Raw genomic sequence first — 14,972 nt, forward strand, 5'->3', positions numbered from 1 at the left:
ATTCCTGCTTAAGAAAAAAAGGAAATTGGAATTTTGTCTTATTTCAAATGTACCAGGTTATTACCTCTATATGAAAAATAAAGAAGTGAAAAATGGAAAAAGAGAAATTGTGTATTCAACAGAAACAAAACAAACAAAAGAAAACCACACACACAAAAAAGGTCTTCTGAACATTGTAACTAGAGAACAGTTTTAACTCTGGGCTTTTGAAAAACACCAGCAGACTGTGCAGAGTAAGTGCCTCTTGCAGAGTACAAGCCTTCAAGCCAGAAATTTGCATCACCGCCAGCACTATGACCTAACCCTCCAAGTATCTGGAAAGCTACAATATTCATTAGCCAAGAGAACTGTATCATCATTCATACACACTGGAAATCTGCTGCTCAGATAACCTCGTCGGATGAAATCCATACTCAGTTCACGGATGCATGGTTTTAACCAGGGTTTTTAAAGTAAAAGGACGCAAGACTTAGGAGCCAAGATTTTTGCTCATTAGCTGCGTATTGAGTTGCAGGAACAGTTCCAATCCTCCCTCCTGAGTGCATTTGGCATTGCTGGGGTTGGTTGTTGTTTGTTTTTGTTTTTTGAGAAGCCATGTTCTCCCTGAGGGCCACAAACATTTAGTCTGCTTCAATCAGACATCAGACAGCAAGACAGGATGAATCTGCCTTGCTGAGTGCCATGCTTCTCCTCCTGACTGCTTCCTGGTTCTTAAAGACTCTTTGCCATAGGCAGGAATCATCCTTTTATCCTTTTTTTTTTTTTTTGTATTACTTAAAATATGAAGGCCAAAAAATATATCAGAAATATAAATAACCAATAAACATCCACTGATCCAAGACTTTTTGGTTTAATAACTGAAAATAAACAATGAAGCCATAGAAGGATATCTGCATTGCTACTTATAAAAGAATCTCTCATCTTTGTAACAAAGAGATGAAATAAGCACAACCAAGTGACACTGGGGTATGTACAGGTTGATGCTAAATAATGAATGATTGATAAGGAGAAACTGGAAAGGAGTAAGTGAAGTCTTCACTCCTCCTGTAACTTCAAATCTCCAGGAATCACAAATGCTTTTCAACTTCTCTCTGGGTCATTTTCTAGAGGAAATAAACATTTAAAGCTCTACAGTGGAATGGGCATTCCCAGCTAAAATATATGCACAAAAATATGGAGAAGGCTTATTAACAGCACAGTCAATGAAAGCATAAGGGGTTGTTAAGGATACTTGGGTTACTTAAAAGTAGAACAGAGTTTAAAGTGCAAGTTATAGCGTAAACTCAGGGTGAGATGATGTACTATTTAATACCAACTTTATTCCTTCCTTTTTAACCCACAAGATAAGAAGTTAAGAGCAAACTTTTATTTTTGACCTTTGACTGAATTCTGTGGTTTAAACAGGTAAACTCCACACACCACAACAGTTCAGACGCTGTTTTTATTAAAACACTTTGTTATGCGTCTATCAGCCATATTAATTTATCTCTGACTAAACAAATAAAAACACATCATTCTAGTACCCTTATTGAGGAAGAAAACACTTAAATACTGACATGTCTGGGACACAACACAGTAAACAAAGAAGAAAAACTGAACAAAAATCCCTGGAGCTTTAGATGAACCACAATCTTTTTTGAAAAGACAACCACTGCATACTCAGCTATTTTGAGTTTTGAGAGAGCCGAATTTCTCCTATGGGATGAGTGCTATTAAAAACACCCCCTGGCCACCTTCCAGAAATGCTACTTCTACTCCTGGAAAGATTCAAACTTCTGGAGAAAAGCACAAACCAAATTATTAGATGCATAATGGTCTGTCATGACTTTGTCCAGCTTCCACTCCGGTGCTCATCCTACTAATCTTTTAGAGTTGTCTAAAAATGAGATGTTTGGTTTCCATAAGAAAAACACTTTATACATACATACATATAGATAGATAAACCCACACACAGAAATATAAAACATATACTCAAGAGCTTCCCTCAACACTGCAAGTCAGCATCTGTTCTATTATGTGATTGGGTCCCTGCACTATTGAGCACCCTGAAAAAAAAAAAATACAAACTTTGCAATCTGAATAAAACCTACTTGCAGAAAGAAAAGACATAGGCTACTGATAAGTAAGGGTATCTGTAGATTACCCCAAGAAGTACCTGACACAAACTGTGCTATGATTCTGCTCCCAATCCCCAGTTAGTCCACAGAAGCAATGGAGTATGTAATGATTTTCCTACAGACAAGCTTTCCTGGCTCATTACAGCCTATCATTTCCTCCATCACTAAACGGATAAGTGAGTTAAAGTCTTGGTTACTTTCCCTGCACCTTTCAAGTACGTCTGACTTTTTGCTGCCGTAGAAGTGCTCCTTTGTGCTAATTCTGATAGCAATCTTCAACAGTTCGTGCTAAATCACTGCTAGCACCAGATACCACCTTGTGTATAGTGTTGTGGTTGGGGAACATACCATTGAGGATATGCCATTTCTGTTAGATCGTGAAGCTAAAAAGGATGGCGTATGGCTGCTATTGACACAGACATACTCGAGAAGAAAACCAAGCAGCTACAAACCACAGTGCCAAGGCAACAGCATACACCACACGCACAATGCTTGGCCCAGTCTTCACGGTGAGATTGCATTTTAAAAAGGGACAGACAGCGTAGTGGGAAGAAAGGAAGAAGGGGAGCGAAGCACACAGACCAACATGCTCTTAGCGGTTCCAAATGCAATGTTCCCACTTGCAATTAGACAAGATCCCTTTCTTAACTCTCAGCATGGAAAGGCTCTCAGCATGTCCCCAGGCAGCGGAGTGGGAAATTCGCTTTCCACATGGTGTAATTTGTTTGAGTGGATCTACCCTGAACAGTCTGCCCAGTCCTGCCTCCAAATCTTTCCTCTGTGTATTAGCTCTACCCATACCGTCTCGATTCTTTCCTCCTTGAATGCCAGGCAGCTCCTTCATGCTATTTACTCTGCAGCTTACTTAATCACAACTTACTTAATCACCCCAGCGCTTTGTATATCTGAAATACCTTTCACTTCCATGCGGCGGTGGCCACATCTTCAGTCTCAGCCGCCAACTCTGCTCACAGGAGCGAGCAGGGGGTGCTGGCACGTAGCTCTCCCGCTGCTTACCGCGAGCATCATCGCCAGCACAGCTCAGCCCCAAAGGCTCCTTTCTGCCTGACAGTGCTCAGCACTCTGCTGGCCACAGGGTGCTGGCGCTTCCCCAGAGCTCTGTATGTTTGCTCGCACTACAGGACGCTAAGCACATAAATGCTGCTCTAATATTGCTTTTCCGTGTTAGTAATTACTGCTGAAGCCACAGACTTGCTATGCAACCAGGACCAAGAGGCAAGCCACACAACTGAGAAGAGGCAAGTGGATGTAACCCACTTCTGACGAATAGTTAGTCCATGTCATGGATAATTTGAGAGTCGTCTGTTTGGAGTAAACAAAACCAAAATCAACTTTGGCCCAATGAACAAACTCTGTGGGAAAGAGCTGCAGAGAGCTACATTTCCAGCTCTAATACACAACCCCACTCTGCCTCTGTGGGAATATTCAAAAAACAAATATTTACTCTGAACTGCAACACAGCTATGCTGAAAACTGTATTTGCTTGTATTGTGAATTTTTTTTAAAGTAGTTTTAGTTTCATAGATATAATTTTTATGTTCGTGTAACAAATTTCCTCATGCAAGACACAGTTCTCTAATTAGAGCATTAGTGGTTAGGGTCCTCTTAACTGCTCTAAAATTGAAACTAAAAATAAAAATAATAAACCTAAAAATAAAGCCACAAAATTTATCTGTCAGAAAATGCCAAAATTGGGGGGTGAGGTGGGAGGAGCACTTAAAATTAATCTGAGGAAATGTGAAAGGGAAAAGGAACCTCACAATTCTCTTGTAGCTGTCAGTGCCCTGTGCTCATTTGTGGTGTGTAATGATAAACACTGGTTATTGGTTAGGATATACAAATATATACCATCTGAACAGAACTCAGATATCCCAAAGAACAAGGATCATTTACATAATTATATCCCCATGCAAAAATTTTGTTCTGCTGAAGTTTGAGGACTTTTTTTTCCCCAGTTTTAAAAAGTTCTGAGAATATTTGCATAAAACAATCATGGTATTTAATATATATTCAATAAGTACAATAAAGTTTGATATAATCTTGACTACCAAACATATACAGATATGTATAATAGTACATAATATAACATATACTATTATATGATAATAGTATATAGTATATACATATACAGATACGCATAATGTATACATATAATAATATGTATAATAGACAAAAGGCATTATTGAATTTCCATACCTATGCATAAGTGAAACTGAGAATAGTGTTTCAGCTGCTACTGATGGACATACAGCACAATGCACATTCCTGTACTTGCTGGGCAGTTTTATATAAATATTTCCCTTTTGGTTGTATTACATTATATATGTATAAATTTGCTTGTGTAACATGGAGGTATAAAAAATTACACGTAGTAACAACTTACACATCTCAAGAAAATGATACAGACCATTCAAGCTGCTTTCATTTCCCTTTCCATTTTACAGGAGAGGAACTGTAAGAACAAATTGCTGACTTCAGACATTACCCATAAGGACTATGCAGATGTCTCTGGAATACCAAAGCCTGCATCTGTGCTGCTCTGCCCTTCTTTATAGGGCAAAAAGTTACTTAGAAAATAAAGCAAGTACTTCTCAAGAAAGAAATATAAAAAATGGTGAAGATAGATTCTTTTTTTTTTTTTTTTTTGTCATTGCAAATAAGCTGAACACATTTTTTGAGCAATTGCATTAATTTACAATGGAAGATAGAATGGCTTGGGTTGGGAGGGACCCTTAAATATCATCCAGTTGCAACCCCCCTGCCATGGGCAGGAACCAGCCCAGTTGCTCAAGATAAATAGAAGACACCCAGCTAGCATGAGCAAATTAGGTGAAACTGATAGCTCCTTTTAAAAATATGGTGCTAACCATACTCTTATCAGCCTGTGCTAATACACTGTGTTAATCACACTGCAAACTGGATTTGTATATTGACCTTTCTCTAAATACATAACATTAACTAAAAGGCTCAGTGCAGCATCAATTAACATTGGCAGACCTGTACAAATGGGGACATTAGGAGGTACAAGAGTTTAAATCCATAGTTATTCCAGGCTTGATTTAAATTTCTGAAGGTTGCTACCTCTGAAAGACTCAGACACAAACACGTAACAAATGGCACAAGTATTCAGTGCTGATGTGCAATGCTGCACAGCTCTGGCACTGCCCAAGGAGCAGAGAGTTCACCCAACTTAAAAGCTGGCCTGAGAGGTTCTGGAGTTTCTGCTCTCTGAACAGAAAACAGTGAGATTCTCCAAGTAATTTGCAGTAGAGTAGCAAGGTTACAAGACGACAGTTAAATGTTCTCTAGCATCAACTACTGAAGTCACAACAGCTACACAAAGAAATGGTTATTTCAGATCCTATTGCAGGCTTAGAGGAGCACAGTGATATATTTATGATCTTGGCATGAGAGTCAAAGTAACTTGGTTCAGACTTGTAATCCACTTATTGCTGCCCTTCATGCCCCCTTTCCAGTTTTCTAACATTTACCTACTAGAAAGTTAAGCTACCCAGAGGGATTGAGAAAGGCTTGTCTAGAAGCAAGATGACATCATATCCAAGGATTATAATCTGAAGTCATAAAAGTCTGAAGTTTTACAACTTCCTTCAAAAATAATCAGTAAGAAAAATCAATGTTGCGCTGTAAGGAAGGTGCCAGGATGGCCAGTCACAGGTTCCAAGCAGCAACTCTACTTTTGAGGCAGTTACTGAACCTATGTTAAGAATGTTTAATCAACAATCTTTCAGCAATTTTGGGAAGATGCATTATGTAAGTAGGTTAATTAATTTGTTCTTATGATCAGACATGAGAAGAGGATTCTTCCTTGATATGAGTCATTCTTGCAGAAACTCCCGGCTTCCTCACTTACTCATAAGCCAAGGGCCAACAGTGCTGACTAAGTAAACGTATAGCTCAGAGTTGCAGGGACAGGTAATCTCCCATTACAAGTACTCATTAAAAGTTCCAGACACAAAAGTCTTTTTTTTTTCTTTTTTTTCTTTTTTTTTTTTTCCAGATCTGAAACAAAATCAGCAAACTTGGAGCTAAGAGTAAGTTGAAAACAACTGCTCTGAATTTCCAAGTAGCATTTCCAGACACCTGTAGACTGCCTATTCACATCTGAGACGCATATCTATACAATTAAGCAAGAATAATCAACAGGCATGTTTATCAAAAGCTTTTCTTTTCTAGGGCCCTGGAACAAGTTTGTTCCACATGGCCTGAAAACCAGAAGTGATTCTATGATCATGGTAAGAGCAAAAAATATTCCTACCAAGTTAAGAGCTACTTAATATGTCGATAACCTATCATATTTAAAACTTTGTAGCAGCCAGCAAAATATAGTAAGAATTACCATAATACTGTTTTTAAGATGGTATCATGATAAATGCAAATGCTTGGCCCTCTTCAGTTTCTTTCATAGATTTTAAATGCAAATCTATGAAGATCACTTTTTAAAAACATTAGTGGAAACCACTGCCACTCCAAACATTTCCCAAGAAAGATTCCGATGTCCTCTGAAGCCCAGAGCAATTTAATGGGCTTGGTGGGTGGCTGGGCATTGGAACCAAACAAAAGGATGGTTTGGGGAAAAACTGAAGGGTGCATGAACATGCTAGCTTTGGATGCTACAACTGTATGTCAAGCTTGATGTAGATGTTAATAGCACCTTAACTGACAAGTCCTCAGTTTATACCATGCAGTGTTAAGCACAACCTGCTTATATAAAACTGCCACCCCTGAAAAACCCAAGTTTCCTCTACCAGTACCTGCACACTAAATAACATTAAGTATACACAGCTAAATATAATGACTAATGGAGTATGGAAATACCAAGGGAAGTAGGAAAAAAAAAAAAAGCACATACATTATACTAGAAAGATAAATTTATTTTACGATATTCTGTTCCTGAGATAATAACCAGCATTAGCAACGTACATTTTTGCAAGAGTTTCTTATGCTATCCACTTAGCCACCTGGCTAGAAGGTGTCTGTAGAGAGTCTTTATCCAGAACAGATTGATGCCAAGACCAGGCTTAAAAACATACTCATTCTTTTCTCCTTTTTCTTGCACACAAGCAAAGAATTATTTTGATCAAAGTTTCACAACACCTCATCTAAACCTCATCTAAATTCCTTACATCGAAGAACACTACAGCCAAGGGTCTTCATTTTTTATTCTGGTACAAACACCGAGCTTGCCTTCGTTTCTTTCAGGTTTCACCATTTGTAGGACTCCCTGCAAACAACAGTGACTGAAACCTCACATCCAAAAATAAACAAGAACATGGAGAGATTAGATTATATAGCAGTAATCAGTGACTTCTGCTACTACAGAGGGAGGGTTTAGTATCCATAAAAGGAGCCAAGGTCCCAAGAACTGTACTGTTTTCCCTTGAGTTTAACCTTGAATGCACCAGGACCTTGAACAACCCTTCAACTCCTCTGTTCCTTAGTTAGCCCTAATAAACACATACTTGCCACAGTGCTTAATTACCAAGGCTGGAGATGCAAACTAGAATATTTTGCATGGAAGAAATTTGTTGACACCAACTTTCACATCAACTTGCAACAAAGCCAAATTACTTGGGCTGAACTAATCCCACAAACCCCAGCTACACGGAAGGGCCTGTATTTTAAAATCGAGACTGTCAATCGCAACCACATCTGCAGAACTGTCGCAGGCCATGTAACTGGTGGAGGAATCGCAGAGAGAGTGGTAGCACTGGAAGCTCTGCATCAACCAGCTGTCAAAACACAGTGCAGCTCTATGGGAACACACCAAACATTCCCAGACACTGCCTGTAAGTTTACAAACACTCCACAGTAACATCTAAGCATCTACCAGGAAAGAGATGCTCAGACACTACACTGAGGGCCAACAGCGTAAGTAATGCAAAATACAACTAAGATCAGCTAACAGAGATAAAGAACATACTCAAAAACACAGCTCTGTAAGAACTCAAGATTGTTTCCTCGGTGCTATCTGGTAGCTGAAATAAATGTTGTGGACCACACGGTGTGCAGACAGAAGTCAGCAACAGCCAACCCACGAAATAAAGTGGGGAGATGTAGATGCTTAGCAAATGACTCAAACATGTTTAGAAGCCAAAAGGGTAAAACAGCTTAGAAAACTGCATGACAACTGTGTCTAGAAGGGGGGCAGGAGAAGAAAAAAAAAGCAACAGGTGGGAGGGAAAGATGCAGAGGAACTTAACAATTATCACTTTTGTTGCTAGCTTTCTCCCGTATTTCCAAACAACAGGTCTTAATCATCCAGGGGACAGACTTTGATGGACTGAATTTGGGGACATGGACAACACACCTAAGATCCATCACCAACAAATGAGCAGACTGCACGCAGTGAGTTCTGGATTACAGTAAGCAGAGATTTTAGTCTGCTTGCATTTTTCAACTGACAAGCCCTTACGCATATCTTAGAAGAATTGTTTTCCTCTCATCACACCTCAGTTAGCAACTATCACTTCAGGATTTAAATACTACATTTTGCAAAGCTTAGAGACATAAATATTCCTGCTCAAGGAAGCTAGGGGAGTAGACAGGAACATGCAGTTTATTAAGAAACCATACTAAAGAACAAAGCACCATGACTGATACGATGTTTAAAATTTTTACCTGATAACTCCTAGTTCCACAACATAGGCCATTAAGCAATGTGGAAAAAAAAACAACAAAAAACGTTGTGCTACAACTTGGCAATCACGCACTCCACGATTTAAGGGAATAAATAACTCATGCGTTAAGTGTTTCGACCTTAAGATATTGCCAACATCATTTCTCATGCTCCTCAGAGGTGGCGACATCCCTGTCGGGATGCATTCCAGGGACCATGATTAGCTGCTTCACTTGAGCTCCTAAAGAAGTGCACGTCTTCTTAGGAGGAGGTGGATGCCAAGACACATGCCAGGAATGGATGTGCTGGATGAAACAGCCCTGAAAAGGATCCTAGCTCTGCAGCAATTTAAGCAAAGCTGAATTGTATGGCCTTTAAGCTCACGGACAGGAGAGAAGGGATGTTCCTGCTGCACTAAGGGAAAGGATGGAAAGGAGTGGTCCTGAGCTGCAGACAGGGAGAGCCCCCAAGAACTGGAGCTGTTATGCCCCTGGTATGCCCCTTCTGGCACCAGACAGGCTCACTTTACTGTGCTCTGACACATTCATAGAAGGCACCAAACCGTAACACCCTAGCACACTGCTGCCCCAGGCAGCTACCATCAGTCACCAAGCCCAATTAGGCAGGCTGCCTGCAGCCTTCAAGCCCTACATAAATCCCAGCATCTACAGGAGCAGGAGATACTTTGCCTTTGTTTTCTTCTTCATCTTTGTTCAAAGGAATGAGTGGAGAAGTTTATCTTTTGCCTTCATCGCTCATCTCCCTGGCTGCAAAAGTCTATTCATGGGAGTCTTCCCTGTGCAGCCTTGCTGTCCAAGCTCTGTTAAGATCCAAAACCTGCAACTGTGGCTTCTAGAAGCATTTCTAAGCAGGGGAAAATAACATAAGTTTTAGAAAAGATTAATAGAAATAATGAAATATCTATACCTATATATATCTCAAATCACTTTTCCTCACTTTGGCTGAGGCCTGAAGATTTCTATAAGAACTTAACACCTCTGGAACTTGAAGTTAATTAAAGTCACTTCGGTTGATCCTTCTTGTTTTGCTGGACACATTTTACATGCAGCCCATAAGGACTAGATTTTTAAACAGCTTAAGTTCAAAGGTTCACAGCACTCCCATGTAGAAATGTGCCATTTGCTACGGCAATATCAAGTTTACATTTTTAGAGCCCATAGTGTTGATGTCTCACAATGCTGGACAAAAACATTTTTGTGTGAAAAAATATTTAAAATAGAACCAAGTCATATTGAGGCTTTTTTTGGAGGATGTGAGGAACATCACAGAGATACAATCATTCTTTACATTCATAGTCTGTTGCTGATGCAAAAAATCTGCAAGGACAAGCTAACTTCAGCAGCAGCTCCTTCTGCTGATCTTTTTCCCCCAAAAATGCTCCATTTCAAGAGATCTGTTTTTTTTTTTTTGTTTGTTTTGTTTTGTTTTTGTTTGTTTTTTTGTTTTTTGTTTTTTTTTTTTTGGTAAGGGTGACAGGGGGCTTTTGTTAGGAACAAAATTATATAACAGCAAACCATACATTACAGCATTTTTTAATCTCCCACTTGGTGCTGATTATTGTTTGAGCTATGGTATTTCATTAGATGGATCACTGGCTCATTTCCAAATGACAGTTCCTCTTTTGCCAGGAAGCTGAAGAAAGATTGTGCCTTCTGAGAAAATACCAGGCAACTTTTCTGGAAGCAGACTGACGCTTCACTGTTTCTATTCCACATGTATTATTTGAATATAACATAAATATTTCAGTGTGGCACCAGATAAAAATCTGAATACAAGCAGTTTAACCTCTACAAGCACATAGTTCTATCAGAACACTCCTCTTCCTTTGAAAATACATTTTTGAATGATGAGACAGTAAAAATATACTATAATGCAGAAGTAGTTAACAGGTAGTTCCCATGTTCTGTGCTCTTATATATACAACTATGAATTAAGTTATGACCTCTGTCACCAAAATGATTCATTCAAAACAGCAATAATAGCCTGTGACATGGATTACAGGCATGACTGCTAGTAAACTCCATTGAAGTTGCTTAACTTCTCTGATTGCTAGACTTGTTTTCAGTTACTTCGAACCATGCCTAAAACTAATCACCACATGAAAGTTCCACAGACTGGTTTTCTGCCTCAAAGGGACAGGGTGTTTTTAGAGTTTCACCCAAACCAACTCAGCTCTTTCTTAGGACAGGGCTAGACATCAGACGTCACCTGGGATGTCCTTTGAAGACACAGGTATAATTAAAAACAAAAGAGGAGATTAGCATCTGAAATAATGAGAAATTTAGTTTTCTTGTAGCAGTTTCCCTCCTTTAAAAGGAGGATGATTCCATGTCTCAACGACATGCCGACTGACTTGAGTTTTTGCAAAGAATATAAAAAACAAACAAACAAGACAATTACTATATTCAGAGCAGAGTTTAAGCAAATACAAATAAAAAAAAATAATCCCAGAGAATTAAAGGATGAGAACAAAACCCACCCAGGCACCTAAAGCCTTTATACACTAAGGCAGGAGGTACCATAAAAGCTACGGCCTGCACCATGAACATATCCAGAAGGTGGTCCAGATGCAGTTCACATATTAACCTTCATTTGGGCATTGGCCAACATTTCATAAACTCATTTTTCTAGCAAGTGATGGGAGTCGTAACCAATATACATACACTGGCTGGAGTTGGCCTCATTCTGACCCAGTGGGACCTGCCAACGAACCATGAAATAAAAGGACCTGTTCTACCAAAGGGCAGGAGGACAGAATTTTTTTCACATTGTATTCCTTGTTCCCAGTGACCTTGTTAGGCAATTATCTTCCTTTATATGCGGAAATCTGGAAGCTTGCCACTTCAAATAGCTGCATAATAGATGAAATAGTTTGTCTGCCAAGAGCACTCACCCATCATACCTGTCTTTCACACTTGGCAAGGATTTCTTTCTTTCTTCTAAAACTCTTGGATATAGGCTGCATTTAACTGTGCTCAAGCAAGACAGAAACAATCACATCATCAGCTTTGGATTTTTCCTTGAATACATGAGGTATCAGATGAGTAATGTGCTAACCCAACAAGCCACCAGGTTTGTCTCTCTCAGCACAACAATCTTTACTTCCTGCCTGTTCCTAGTACAGCCTAACTGCAAAAATTTAACTTAGCCTATGTAATTCAAATAATAAAGAACAAAATTAAAATTCTGCAGACTCAGTGTTTACCTCTTTTTGTTTTCTTTAGTAGTATCTTCTCAGACATATGAGTTTTCTTTTAGATAGCCTACAACTTTTGAGACACAGACTTTGGTAAATCTAAGCCACGCTGACAGAGCCCATTCAGGAAGCAGACACAACGCGTGCACCTGCCAGGAAATAATAGCTGACAACTGAGCAAAACCAAGAAGAATCCATCTAAATGAACCTTGTAGCTTGAAAACTTTTCCTGCTTTTCCAGATAAACTGGGCACAGCCAAAGGAGACGAGCTTTCCACACTGTAAATGGAGCAACAATCAATATGAACTGCTTGTTCCTCATTCTCTCGAGCACTCGCACTTTAGTCAAGAGCAATTATTTGAAATAGTGCATGTGGCTCTTGACAAAGCCACAAGCAAGTGCTATAGCTTTATTGCACCAAGTCTCCTGAACTTGGACAACTACAATAGGAATGATGGAAAACAAGTGGGAGGGCAGACAAAAGAGGAACCCTTACGTTTTATAAGGGGGGTCACCAGGAATCCTTCTCTTGGTCACAAAGAGCAAGCCCAGAGGAAGAGTTCAAAATGATGAAACCTTCACCTTCATAAAGAAGAGTTAGGATTTCGCCATAGATGCAACTTTGCAAAATGAAGTAAAGCGAGCACTCCTTTAACAGAGATCTTTCTGTTCTGTAGGAAGTTATATTAGCCCCTGAGAACAGTCTGGAGCTTGAATGCTTCCACAAGCACTGGGGAAGAAAAAAAAAAAATACTAAAAAAACTACAGTTCAAAGCCTGTCATTAAGTTTCAGCCAAAGTCTGGAGCCATAACAAATGCTTTGTAATCTGAAAAAGATTAGAAGGCTGCCATGTTAGGGTGTTCCTGTGAGTGAGAGATAAACGAGAACATGTTAAAGGTCCAAAGTATACCAGCTGAATAAAACCTAATTTGTTATATACTCCACGATGACACCCTGCCCGATGAGCTTTATTGGAAAAAGCACATTGAGTCCAGCCAACATTTCCCTGAACAGGAAAACCCCTGCCCTGCATATCAACAGCAAGAGAAGCCAAAGAGCGTAACAAAGATCCTTTCAAGCACAGGAAAATCTAACTAAGAAGGACAAAACAGCCACTGTGAAAGAACCAAAACTTCCATACCCCAAAATGTTTTGAAAGGTGGGGTTTTATAGAAACACATTACTTTATTTGTATACCCTTACACCTGACACTAATGTCATACCAGTTCTTTTAAAACATTTCACTAAACAAAACTATCAGGAGCTGCCACAAATTCAAGGCAGGGAACTGTACACACTTGCAGACTTGTTTGATCGCAATGCAGTTGCTCCGTATTTCACACCAAGTATCCAGAGCTCTGTTGATTATCCAAAGAATTTTCCTTTTTTTTTTTTTTTCTGAAAAGGAAAAAGCCTCAATCTATAAGGTACTTCTGCATATCAGCTCACTGTGCTGTTGCCTGCGTTGATAGCTGCGTTGATAGATAAAAATATACCCACTGAAAAAGTTATTGCATAACTTCAGCAATTAAAAGAAAAAAAAAATAATTTTCTTCTTTGAAGAGATTCATACAAGCAAACTAATTACTGTGACAGATCCTGGAAACATCAGATTGCAAACTGCAGGGGACCTTACAGTAACACACAACAGATTCAATTCAGAAGAAAGGAGAAAAAAAGAAGTGGGAAAGCACCCAAACATCCTCATCCCTGCTGGCTGCCTTGAGAGACTTTGTTCCGGGCAAAATGCACCTTTTTGATCACATCACATTTTTCCTCCAGAGTTTTATAAACCACTGCTGAATAAATTAGATACACATTTTCTGAGACCATCAAATAGTGTTTTCTCCAAAATTTGGACACATGTAAAACCAGCAGTTCCTTATAGCAAATTAAGGGTAAAGATAACAATGATCTCAAATATTCATTAAATTGCAGTATACTGCATCCTGCTAGCATGTCTGCTGGAATTGGTTATTTGTTTTAATAATGAACTCTTGGTGGAAAAGTAAAGTTTCCTAGGAACTCACATGAATTGCCATGAGTCTGTGGAAGGAAAAAAATGTCAGAGAAAATCAAAGTAACCCAGAAAAGCTTTGGACTGTTTGCTACTTACATACTATTTAATCACAGAAATTACGCTACTATGTGTCACAGAAACCAGAGGGCAAAGAAAAGAGCAAGGTGAATGACAGAAAAACAAGGCTTTTTGGAGTTTCTTGATTTACAGGTTTCACTGCAAATCTTCTTTGTAAAAAATGTCATTTAGAGACAAAAATAGTGAACAGCAGCTGGAGCTTCGGCAAAGCACAGGACAAAAAAATGGATCCTAGGAATACAAAATGAAAAATGAAAGGACAGTTTGAAAGAATTCTGTGAAATATGACCTATTAAAATTGATGTCACCAGAAGGTCATGTGAAAATCAGTTTGGAAAAAGCACAAAATTTGACGTCTCTAATTTCTCTCATGCTTAAAGCAGTATCAAAATTATGTTTTGAACTCATCAACTTCAATAACAATGTAATTTTGTTTGTTTCTTCTCCTTTCTCAACAAGTGTCCCCCAACAGGTGCAACGCTGCTGGTTCAAACACTTGCAACAGGAGAAAATGCTCACCTTCTTTGACACTTAAATCAAACAGGCTGTTTGGCTAAAGCCTGGGAACCTCCATCGCTGAACCACAAGCTCAGAGCATGAAGTAAGGCATAAATAAACCTTTATGTTCAATGCCAATGGGAGCGCTATTATGCCAGCTAAATCATGACCATACTGGGATCTTAGTTTTCACATCTGGTGCAACATAAAAACTGGTTTAACTGCTTTCAGTCTGTTTTTCCTCAAATATTGTTCAAAGACTGGTGAACCCAAGTAATTCAAGTCACTATCTAACTCCTTCCTGATATGCTGGGCTGTATGGCACTCGAGTATGCGTAGGCAAACTGCAGTCCAACAGCATTAGATAAACTTGGTCATTTTT

At 39.1% G+C, this 14,972-nt stretch overlaps 1 protein-coding gene across 2 annotated transcripts in view; it reads right to left on the reverse strand.

Moving 5' to 3' along the window:
• PRKCD (protein kinase C delta) overlaps positions 1 to 14,972 on the reverse strand; it is a 65,942-nt gene that overhangs the window by 37,928 nt on the left and 13,042 nt on the right. The window lies entirely within an intron of this gene.

Source organism: Anas acuta, chromosome 11 (assembly GCF_963932015.1).
Source record: "Anas acuta chromosome 11, bAnaAcu1.1, whole genome shotgun sequence".
Classification (NCBI taxonomy): domain Eukaryota; kingdom Metazoa; phylum Chordata; class Aves; order Anseriformes; family Anatidae; genus Anas; species Anas acuta.